Source organism: Peromyscus californicus, unplaced genomic scaffold, assembly GCF_007827085.1.
Source record: "Peromyscus californicus insignis strain IS unplaced genomic scaffold, ASM782708v3 Scaffold_10__1_contigs__length_136768540, whole genome shotgun sequence".
NCBI classification, from domain to species: Eukaryota; Metazoa; Chordata; class Mammalia; order Rodentia; family Cricetidae; genus Peromyscus; species Peromyscus californicus.
This window is the reverse complement of record NW_026294391.1, coordinates 30145136-30157555: the sequence shown is the minus strand read 5'-3', so window position 1 is coordinate 30157555 and position 12420 is coordinate 30145136. Positions and strand designations below refer to the sequence as shown.

At 42.3% G+C, this 12420-nt stretch overlaps 1 protein-coding gene across 13 annotated transcripts in view; it reads left to right on the top strand.

The window, feature by feature from the left end:
- The first annotated feature begins 5514 nt into the window (after positions 1-5514).
- Adgrg2 (adhesion G protein-coupled receptor G2) overlaps positions 5515-12420 on the top strand; it is a 119024-nt gene continuing 112118 nt past the window's right edge. For 12 of the 13 annotated variants that reach the window (XM_052725493.1, XM_052725360.1, XM_052725425.1 and 9 more), the window contains exon 1: positions 5758-5916. The gene's annotated coding sequence lies outside the window, so the exon portion shown is untranslated. Of the gene's footprint in view, positions 5583-5757; positions 5917-12420 lie in introns of those variants that run through there. The other variant, XM_052724658.1, reaches the window with a different exon arrangement.

Below are 12420 nucleotides of genomic sequence, written 5' to 3'. Positions count from 1 at the left end.
GCACCAGCAGCTTTGGAGTTAGTGGGGCTCTGTTTTCTGGTTCGTAGGCTATCTCTTACCGATTTTTTGACATAGTAGAAGGGGTAAGGGAATTCTTTGGGTCCTCTTTTATAAGAACACTGTCTTAGTTAGGGTTTCTATTGTTACAACAAAACATCGTAACAAAACAAGGTAACTTGGGGAGGAAAGGGTTTATTCATCTTACACTTTCACATTGCTGTTCATCATCAAAGGAAGCCAGGACAGGAACCCATGCAGGGCAGGAACCTAGAGGCAGGAACTGATGCAGAGGCCATGGAGGGGTGCTGCTTACTGGCTTGCTTCCCATGGATTTTTCAGCCTTCATTCCTGTAGAACCCAGGGCCACTAGCCCAAGAATGGCATCACCCACAGTGGGCTGGGCCCTCCCCTGTCAATCACTAATTAAGAAAATGCCCCTACAGGCTTGCCTGCAGCCAAATTTTATGGAGGCATTTGCTTAATTGAGGTTCCCGCCTCTCAGATGACTTTAGCTTGAGTCACATTGACATAAAATTATCCAGCACAAACATTAATCTCATTTATATAGAAGATGAAATGAGGGAACTAACAATACCACAGTAAGATCTGATGCATGCAAGAGCTAATGGGCGCTACAGTTAGTGGGAGGAGGGCTGAGGTGGAAGAGAATATTTGAATAGTCTCCCAGTATCTTTCTCCAGGGAAAAGAAGATAGAGAAGGCAAACTAGGCTAGTAAGGGAAGCCTCTCTTCTCTAGATGTTCACCTTTGAAATGAGCCCTATGGTTTCAAAAGGCAAGAAAATCCACTTAAAATTGAGTGGCCAGGACACCATAGATTACCATCCTCCCCAACCCAGAAGGGCCATGGCTGTTTGGAGTTCTTGTGTTAGTGCTGGGCTGAATATGTCCTAAGCCTGTGTCTTCTTTCTCAATAACTGGAAAAGATCCTCTTCCTACTACTCCACCCCAAACCCATGGCCTTGAGATTGCTCATTGCCAGCCAGGGTGGTGGTGAGTTTCACCAACTAATCCTAGTGTGCAGATTGACTGGGTTGCCTTTTGCTTCCTCTGGATTTTCTAATTATTTGTGTTGGCCAAGAGCCACATTCAGCCCTTTCCAAACTGGAACACATTCTCAGAAAGGGTTGGTCTCACCATCCTCATCTTGGTTTAGGCCAAAGTCTGGTTTCATTTTTCATTAAACTGCCATTTGTAACTTTCACTGAACAAAGTGACAGCATGCCCAACTGTCTTCATTCAGTGATTTTTTTTTTAACAAAAGAGGGCCTTCTTGCCCCTCAGGAGAATGCATGATTTATTTATCTCCTCCATTGTGAAATCAGCTTACCACCATTACAACTAACAAAATGTTCTGAAGAAAAATGTTTCTGTATCACACGGTGACTTCACTCAAGTTGGCAGTGACGAATTTCTCACCTAAATCTACCAACGCCTACACCAGAAAGGGAGAATTTTATCACTGGAGATAAGACCACTTTGCTTTGACTGGGGGTGAGGCCACCTCTTGTTCTCCTTTTCTGTCCAGGGTCTGGCATCAGCAGGTGCAGTAATCATCAACAATGTTCCCCCAAGTATCTCCAACTCTTCTCTTCCTGGGCCTTCATAGGCCTGTATCCCCTGACTCTCTGTGCCTAGGTACAATGTGCAAACACTTAAATTGATAAGTCAGAGCAGAAATGGTACACATCAATTCTAGACTGGGCATCTAAGACGCTTTTGATCCAGAATGCCCGCCCTCAGCCCCCAAAAGCTCTGAGTACATACTTGAGTCTCTACTTCACTGATGAACACATACTATAAGAAGTAAACCTTTGCTGTATTAACCACTGATATTATGGGTGCTGTTTGTTACTTCATTGTAACCTAAGCTTTCTTCAATGAACTATATGTACAAAATAATGTTTATTTGTAGGGTGTTTTTGTTTGTTTTGTTTTTCTTAACATGGTGACATCTTCTTAAAAAAATTTTTGAGGTTATAGCTTAATTACAATATTTCTTCCTTCCCTTTCCCCCTTCGAAACCTCCCATACACCCTCCCTACTCTCCTTCAAATTTAAGGTCTCTTTTTACACTAATTATTGTTGTGTGCATATATGTATTTGTATATACATATATATTCCTAAATATAACTTGTCAAGTCTGTATAATATTACTTGTATATTTGTTTTCAGAAATAATTGTTTGGAACTGGGCAACCAGTTGATGCATTCTTCCCTAGGGAAGAGCACATCTCCTGCTCCCAGATTTTCTCACGTGTCTATGGTTCTTTGTATAGGGTTGAAGCCTCATGGGTTTTTGGTTGGTTGTTTTTTGAGACATGGTACTACATAGCCCAAACTGGCCTTATATTGGCTATGTAGCCAATGATGACCCTGAACTCCTGATATTTCTGCTGTAACCTCCCAAGCTCTAGAATTACAGGCATGCCTCACCACAATAGGCATGCCTTTTACTTGTGATGAGGAAGTATTTTGTTGGAGATTAAAAGGGTGCCTAAATAACCTAAACCAACTAATCCTTGGAACTACCACTGTAGTTCCAATTGCCTTCATTACTTCCTTTGCATTTTATAACCATGGAACTGAGACTCAGATTAAAGTAGAAATACTGATTACTTAGTGGCTACACGGGTAGATCACCACCAATTTCCCAATTCTGTAACAGATACTTTTGCTATGCCATTGTCCTATGCAGGTATTAAGAGCACAGGAGTTCAAGAGCCATACTCTACTGATGGCAGTTTGGGCTCTATCATTTTCTAGCCCGGGATATTGAGAGAAGCTAGTCAGTGTTTTTTTGCCTCAATTTTTTTTCATCTACACTTCTCACTGTGAGTTGCCCTGGGGAATTATGGAAATATAAAGTATGTGAAAATCTAAAAATGTTAGTTGCTTATTTTGATTGTTTCATATTCTGTATCATCAGCCCACTGTCTTCACTTGTGCCAGACCCCCATGTTCCTGTCATACTCTTCTGCCTTTGGTAAATTATGAATCTGTTTTAGAGCATCGTATGTTATGTCTGCACACTATCTGGCCACAGGTCAACTGCATTTAAAGTCCTAAGGAGTACAGCTGAGTGCTGTCCTCCTATGCCGTATCCCTTGACCTAGACCTGAGACTAGAGGGTCCTCCAGTGAGAGGATACAAGGGTACCTACTCGCTCTTCTCACTCTCTGCTCTCTTTCTTAAATGTGCTGTGCCTGGTAATCAAACTCTGCCACCAGCTCCAAGAATCTGTTGGGTAAAGGCCAAAGTTACCCCCTCTCTGGTTACTTCGGATAAATATTTAACCAGGAATCTTGACCACCCACAGTCTTCCTTTATGTTATCAGACAGTAGCTGAGTAGGAGGCAGGTAGTCAGAACTGCTTCCTGGGAAGAACGGAGAGCTCTCTGCCTCTGACTGGAGGCGTCGGGTCCTAGTCATTTTCCTCTTCTTTAGGTGCTGTCAAAATTACGCTGATCTGTGAGTCAGGAAGAGAATGCAAGTGGCTGGAAGTGGATCAAAATGTGAATTTTTAATTTTAGGGTAAGGACTGACTCATGTTTGTTTTTGAGGCATATTTCCTTTAAGTGTTTTTTTTTTTCATAGCAATTTGTTTAAAGGGAAAGCATACTTATTTTGGTATATTTCTTTTAACAATATAATTTTTAATATGAGAAACCCATATTTTAACTTTTCATTGAAGTGAAACCTGTATCCAGTAAGTGTTCATACCACAGGTGAGCAGTTCAATGAGTTTTCACTAATGTAACAAGTAAATCCATGTGACCAGCACCCAGGTCAAGATCAGTATCTGAACCCTGCCAGCCCTTCTTATCTGTGCCGGAAACTCTCTTCCAGTTCACTAGTGACCACTAGCCTGACTCCTGACAGTATGTATTAGTGCTGCCTGTTCTAGTTGTTATTGAGACAGAATCAACATTTACGACTGTTTGCCTCCCTTCACTCTCATTCTTCATGAGTTCCAGCCATGCTCAGCACAGCAGTGCTTCATACATTCTCATTGGTAGCTTGGTATCCTGGTTTGTGGCAATACCATCACCACCTTCACCACATTTCAGTCCCCTTTCTTTTTTCAGTGGAGGGATTGAATTTAGGTCCTCACAGATGCTAGAGGCAAGTGTCAATGCCACTAGGCCATCTCTTCAGCCCTCCTTTTACTTATTCTTTGGAGGAGGCTCTCATAAATTGCCCAGACTGGCCTTGAACTTACTCTGTAGCCCATACTGGTCTTCCCTTGAATTTGCCATCCCCCTGTCTCTGTTTCCAGAATAGCTGGGATTATATTACCAGGCTGGGCCAATGGGCATTTGGGCATTTTCTAATTAGCATAAATACAGTAGTGTGGTATCCCAGCTCATCTTCTTTGGTAAACATACAACCCGTTTCTGTCGTGGCTGCATCTAGAAGGGGAATTGCTCATCATGCAATAGTGGTACTCTGCCAGAGTTCCAAAGTGCTAGAAGCAATTTACATCCCCACTAGCTTTGTATGAGAATTCTTGTGGGTCTATGCAGTATGAAGTCTGTTTTATAATAAGGCAAACATGGAAACCAAACAGAACCAATTTAAGCCTTTGGAATGACAATCTGTTCATTAAATACACTACCTCCCTCCAGCTACAACTTTTAGCCTGTTATGTGACCTGGATGAGCTTCCTGCTCTCAATCAACTCCCCCTTAATTCAACCACTCAAAACTCTGTCTGAAAACATTACCCATTCATTTCTCCAGCTAGAATGTTGTGAGCATTAATAACTTGGTGTTTGCAAAACAAATTCAACCCCTCCTGCCAGGTGGAATATATCCCTGGAGCTCCAATGTGGCTAATATGGCAGAGTGAGCCTCTCTGCTCGGCAGATCTGCCTTTTGTAAATATCACACCTCCAGAATTGTGAATACAATTCAAAATCCAATTTGGGTCATAAAGAAAAGAATGCTATATTCTCCTGCAAGTTTTAAGAAAGCAGAGCTGTGCTTTCATATCGTAAAGCACTTTGCAGCTATAGGCATCGCTTGACTCAAGGAGCCAGAAAGGGGATTTAGAGGGCTTATATTTTCTCCCGGTCTCTAAGTAAGATTCAATACTGTGGAAGCCATGCTCCAGAATTCCATCTGTTAAATGAGGGTACTTTGACAAGTTGTTTAAGTGATCTGTGTTTTCCAGGTTTAGTTTTTATTCTATGAAGGTGGAGATGCTGACAGTGGGAAAAGGTAGAGGGAACCAAGGCAATATCCTATAGTGCCACCCTGCCCACAGTGTTGCCCCCTCCCGCAGCAGGCAGAGGAACGATGAGGACCCCTAGTTTCTAGCTACCCAGTGAACTACATGAACTATGAACTACGTAGCTTCTTTCAGAAATCACTGAGCCCAGTCCTTACCCAATATGTTTCTCTTTTACCAGTGTCTCCAATCCCCACCCCGCCCCTCTGGGGAGGTCTGGTTTCTGCATTCAGGAATATTCTGGCAAAGGACTAGGGTTCCCACCTATCATGAGCCTGTGGCACTCAAAGTAGCGGGACCAGGCCTTTGGGGATCAAGGAGCCCCTTAAAGGTAAGCCGCTGGGTGGAGACTGGAGTGGGGAAGTGCACCCGGCCGCCCAGCATCCCAGGGGTTCCCCACCACCGAGGCTGAAGCTCTTCGCGGGGCTGCTTCCCGGTGTAGGCGCCCCGCCCGCTCCCCACCTCCACGCCCAGCCCCGCCACGCCGCCGGGCGCCCGCCGCGCCACGCCGGGCCGGGCAGCTGCAGAGCGGGCGGGCGAGTGGTCCGGGAGCGGCGGGGGCGGCGCCCGGCCCGCGGGAGGGAGGAGGAGGGACGCAGCCCGACGGAAAGGGGAAAAGGAGGGCGCGAGGGCGCCAGCAGCCAGCCTGTCGCGGAGACCCACAGGTAAGTGTGTGGCGCCGAGAAAAGGGATCTGAACCTCGAGGGGTCCTAAGACCTAAGCTGCTGAGCCAACAACGGGCGATGGGCCCCGGTGGGCTCGATGACCGGGAGGGTGACCGTGTTGTTCACTGGGTTGGTGGCTCTGAGCTGGAGCTCTTGGGGCCGTCTTGAAAGGCAGAGGCAAAGCACGGAGCCCAGAGGTCCCAGAGTGGGAAAGTGCATGTGGTAGGAAAAGGGCGAAGCTATCCCCCCCTCCCCAGGAGGGGGGGAGAAACCTGCAAATCGCAAAGCTTTAAATGATCTCAGACCCTCCCCACACCTCTGGGCAAAGAAGCCATGAACCTTACTCCGGAGGGCGATCTGCTGACACAGGACTTCCTGGGACACGGTTTACCATGTCTGGCAAGTGGGTGCGAAGATACTGAAGGAATGTAGATGTGCCTAGGACCCAGAATGGCTGGGCACAACACCAGTAGGCAGGGCCCAGAACAGGTGGCCCCAGGTACAAGGGGATGGACCAGCATCTCAGAACCAAGGGATGGTTATCAGCTGAAAAGAGGCTAGTGGTCTTGGGATGTTTCCACTGGAGCTTGGGTTTCAAAACTCCAGAACAATATACAAAGTGAGAGGGAGAAAGAGAGCTGACCCGCCTCACATGAGACACAGGAAGCATGACACCAAAGTGTCCTGTGGCTGCTTGTACGGGAACACTTCTAGTCTGGCCTGGCACAAATGTATGAATCCCCCCGGGGAGCTTTTAAAAAGGAGATTCTGATTCAGTAGGTCTGGGGTGGGACCCAAGAGTCTGCATTTCTGTCCAAGCTCTCAGATGGTACTGTAGCTTATGGACCACACTCTGTGGCAGGCTCTACAGAACTGCTTTTTGTCCAACAGGCTGAAAAGCTGAAGCAAAAATGGGAGGTGAGGAGACAAGACAAAAATCCTAAGACTTCCCAATCCCATCTCTTAAATCACACACATGCTATGAAAAAGGTTAATCAATTGCTACTGGACTAATAGTGAAATGTTCTACTTTTCTTACCAACTTTCTAGCCAACGAGAGGCTCCAATAACAAAGCCTCCCCACCTTCAAGGGCTTGCTACCTGCACTTCGTTTAATGCCATGATGACGCTTCACATTTTTTTTAAACAAAAGATCTCCAGTTTTTATTTTGTTCTGGGCTCCACAAATTATGTAGTAGATCCTGTCTCTTAGTGGAACTGTGTCTGATTAGGGTTCAAACTGGTGGGTGATGATGAGAAAAGAATTATTAGGTTAGCTTCTTGCAGTTATTCTGATTTTTCTGAACATCTCTTTGGCTAGCTTTAGTAAATTATGAGTATGGACCCCTAGTCATGCATGGTATGGCAGAATTTGTTGCATTTGTTTGTTGTTAATATTAATTAGTAACAATGCGTCAAGAGCATCGTTATTTTTAAAGGAACTTGATTATGGCTGGACATGGTGGTGTCTATCTATAATCCCAGCTCAGGGGAAGTAGAGGCAGGAGGATCAGGAGTTCAAGGTCATCTTTGGCTATGTAGTGTAGGTAAAGCCAGCTTTGGCTATGTGAGATCCCGTCTCAAAAAAACAAACAAACAAAAAAAGAGTTTGTTAGTACATGATACAATTAAGTGTGGTGTCAAAATAATCTGGAAGTCAACTGAAAAAGTGTGTGCTGTTTCCAAATTATTTGGGGAGTCTTTAGTGGCTCATAAAATTTTGCTTAGGTGAGCTCTAGAATGAACTGGACATCGCTTCCTTTGGCTGCTTGTATGGGTCAACCACAAAGCTGGAAGATAAAAGTGGCCCAAATTTTGTAGCTCTTCAGGGATATTGTTTTCCGTGGGCTCAGCACCATGCCAGCCCTGATCGGATTCCCTTCTGCTTTTATCATTCCCCCATCCCTGCAAGGTGACCTTCATTCAGTGGAGCTAAGGCAGTTTAGCTACTGCAAGGCATTGAGCAAACATAGGGTCAGCATCAGTGTTCCGTGTGTGAGTCATTCTTGCCCCAACCTCCCCTCTCCCCCGCAAACTGAAGGTGTGTGTATTTTTTCAGGAGAAAAAAAAAAAAAACGTTAGAAATACAGAAAAGAAAAAAATGCTACTAATTATGGATATGGGTCTGCTTAGCAGAGGGAGAAAAAATTGGAGAAATGGAATTTCATTGGTGGGTTTGGCCAGGAAATCCACTGTTTTTGGTACCATGAGGTGTCTTCCAGAAATGGCAAAGTAAGTTTGCTCAGGTGTTATGGAAAGCCAGCAAAGAAGCTGATTTTCCATGGCTGATGCGGTTATTCTAGGGACTCAGGGAGGTGGGGGATATCACAACATGTGTCTGCCCTCAGTAAAAGCCTGGGAAAGGTACCTATGTCAAGAACAAGTGGTTTTTTTTAATGTTTATGCTTTCAAAGACACATAATTCTTTAATCTGTGTGGAACTTACCTCTGGGCATGGTGGGAGGTGGTGTAGTTGGAACATTTGGGGGAAAAAATCATAAAATAAATCCCCTAAAAGATTCTGGTGAACACTTCCACTTTATAGATCTGTTTAATTCTTGAGTCTACTTTGTGTTTTTTAAATTTAAGTGTAACTTATTTACAAAAAAAAGTCATCTTTTTAGTGTAAAATTCTAAAAACACATATAGTCATGTAACTACCACCTAAATATAGAACTCCATTAGCCCCGAAACTTCCCTATAGATTCTTTGTATTCAACCTCTCCCACAACTTTCAGTCCCTATAATTTTGTCTTCCATACTGGTCCACGAATGAAATCATATACTATATAGCCTTCTGAGTCTAACTTCTGTTGCCTAAGGCAATGCATTTGAGATTTTATCTATGTTAGTGAGTATTCCCATTATTTGTTCTTTCTATTGCTGACTGGTATTTCATACCTTGTCCACTCATCAACTCTTGATGGTTATGAATAAAGCCAATATAAACATTCATAGATAGCATTTTGTGTGAATATACATTTTCATTTCACTTGGTTTGATATTTGAAAGTAAGGTTGCTGTTTTGAATAGTAAGCTAACTTTAAGAACCTGTCTAACTTTTCTAGAGTGGTTATAGCAGTTTGTTTGTTTGTTTGTTCGTTTTGTAGTACTTGGGACTGGACTTAGGGCCTCACGCATGCTAAGTGAGTGCTCTGCCACTCACTTTCCCCCTCAACTTGTGCTGTTCTGTTTTCCTTCCTGCCATTGATGAATGAGAAGTCCAGATGCTTAGTGCTTGGTATTATTGGTTTACTTTATTTGTAAATGGTTTTGCTCATGTTTGTTTTTTAATTGTACATTGAAGGCACCACTATCTCAAGTCGTTACTAATTATATGGGCTTGCTGTTGTCCCTGGTTTGGTTTGGTTTTGCCTTTCAGAGAAACAGCTGGGTCATATCATCTTATTTTATTTACGTTATGTTTTGAGTACATCACTGTATCTTTTCTAGTCATTATCTCAACACACACACACACACACACACACACACACACACACACACACACACACGTGTATGACTTCATTGCTAATTTTATATAAAATGATAGTTAAGGTTTGCTTTTTACATATAAATATCCAGTTGAAACATCATTAGTTAAAAAGACTCTCCTCACTCTCTGTGATACCTTCTTGACTCCTTTGTTAGAAATGGACTACATATGTGTATTTATTTTAATTTCTCTATTGTGTTCCATTTATTGATGTGACTCTCTTATACTAATACTATACTGTAGGCCTCTTAATTTTTTTTATGCGACCGAGTCTCATGTATCCAAGACTAGCTTCAAACTTGAACTCAGTATGTAGCTGTGTATGATCTTGAAGTTCTGATATCAGTGCCTCCACCTCCCAAGTGCTGAGATTACAAGCGTAAGTCACTAAACTGACCTTATAATGGTGCTAAGAACAGAACCCAGGTTCTCACATGCTATGCAAACACTCTACTAACTGCACAATAGCCTGAACTGTCTTGTGCATCTTAAAGGTCAATTTCTAGATTACTTTTTGGTATGTAATATCTGTTGCTTTTAGAAATTGTGCCTGTGCTCCCTTCCAGCCCTGTTTCATCTTTTAATTTCTACACCATTGAGTATGAAAGCTATTTAATTTTTATAGGGATTTTCTTACATTCAAGCCATCTTGCTGAAATGTAATCATTTGATAGTTTTTCAGTTGCTTTTTCTAGACTTTTCAAGGTACACCATCAAATTGTCTTTGAATGGCAATTATTAAGGGATCCACTCCTAATATTTTTTACCTCATTCTATTTTTTCTTAGTGGCCTGGCTTCCTTCTAGAATAACGTTGAGTAGCAGTGTCTGACTTGAGTAGGATGTCTTCTAAAAGTTCTATTTTGTTGTAAAGTTCTAGTGGCTACTCTTATCTTTGAAACATTCCTTAACATTTTTAGCTTGTTTAAAGTCTGAAGTTTAATTTGAAATTTTATTGTAGAGATTGGAATTATTTTATTCACTGAAAACCTAACAGGTTTGTGGCCAGTTCGTCTTTCTGGCTTTGTGGGTTCAATATTGATTTTCTTGGAGAAGTTCATATAGAATTAAAGCAAATGGCTTTATTTAGGCAGATTATGAAGAACTCATCCATGGAGAATTTTAATAGTGTGGGAGGGAGGAAGTAAAGGGGCTGTTTTAACCGTATATGTGGATGAACACAATAACTTTGTGGTATTTTTTCAAACTTCCCTAGCCACTATTTTCAGTGAAAATGTATTTTATATTCAACTCCTGTTCAAGTATATCTGTATATAATTGAAACAAAATCTTTCAAAGTGTATGCATTATATTCTGATTATTTTCCATTCTCTCCCATCTGTCCTCTATCATTTCAACATGATTGTGATCTTCTAAGTTGGTTTGATCATGCTCTCATATAATTTCCTGGCACAGTTTGTGAAGTACTGCTTTATTGGGGGCCAGTGAGATTTCTCAGCAAGTAAAGGTAATTGCCATGCAAGCCTGATGATGTGAATCCAATTCCTGGAACCCACAGTGGAAGGAGAGAACCCATTCCAGGCAGTTATCCTCTGACCTACACATGCCTGCCATGGTACATGTGAATGCACTGGTTCTCTCTCTCCCTCCCTCCCTCCTCCTTCCCTCTTCCTCCTTCTCCCTCTTCCCCCCTCTCCCTTTTCCTCCTTCTTCTTCTCCCCCCACTCTCCCCACTCATACACACACATCACACACAGAAACACACACAAAATAATAATAAATGATTTTTAAAATTTAATTTAAATCTTTTTTTTTTTTTTAGTTCACTGGGTTCTTCTGGTTTGTATCCAAGACACATTCATTTTTCTATTAACTCGTGCTGTGATACAAAGTGAGATATCCAGAGACAACTCCCCATTTTTCTTTCTCTAAATATCATGTAACTAAACCAGAGTTTATTCTTGACCCCACAGACTAGTCAGTAAAGGCAGTCTTATAATTCCATAGCACAAAACTCTCTCGTAACTTCTTACCACAGTTAAGATCAATCTCTAGGTGCCCACTTTATCTATTCTCTTCTTACACTTCTGCAAGCACACTGGCCACCACACTGTTTCTCATCTAAACCACATATTTGCCTGCCAGCCTTTGCACATGCTGTGCTTCCTGCCTGGAGCACATTTTACCAGCTAGTCTTGTAGTTTGTTTCCTGGTTTCACTAGAGTCCTCTCAAACCCTCCTTCTAAACAGCAGTCTCACCTAATTCTGGAGAGATTCCTGCTCTTATCCCACTTTGGATCAAAGTGATAACACTATTTATTACCTGTAACTCTATTATTAAATCAGTTTGTCTACTGATTCCACACTTTTCCCCTTGATAAAATGTTAAGTTCCAAAAGGGCAAGAAATTTGTATATTTTTGTCACTGTTGTCAAGATCTAAAATACTAACGGGTCATAGGAGGTACTCATAAAATATGTGTTGAATGTTGAATGACAACACAAATGTTTAGAATCATGCCTAGGCTCTATAAGAAAGAAGATATGGATTCTAAGAGGAATTCAATATGCTATACCCTTCTGAGCAGGGTTAGTGTGGAATTTTCTTTAGATTAAGTGTTGAGTATACTCTGGGTCAGTGGTTCTCAACTTAAGGGTCACGATTCCTGTGGGGGTTGCATATCAGATGTTTATATTATGATTCATAACAGTAGTCAAATTACAGTCATGAAGCAGTAACGAAATAATGTTATGGTTGGGGGTCACCACAACCTGAAGAACTGTGTTAAAGTGTTGCAGTAACATTAGGAAGATTGAGAACCACTTTAGGGGAAGCAGTTCATTACCTAGCAGACACCCCTCTGGTAGCCACCTTATTTGCGACTCTGCAATAGTAACAGTGATGGCTGGTAGCTGCTACTTGCCCAGTAGGCACACTCTTTCTGCTTTGTTTGTATGACTTCATTTAATCCCCCCAGCCACCTGAGGCAAGAATCTTATTACTTTACAGAAGAGAAAACTGAGGCCCAGAGAATTTCAGTCCCTTGTCTAT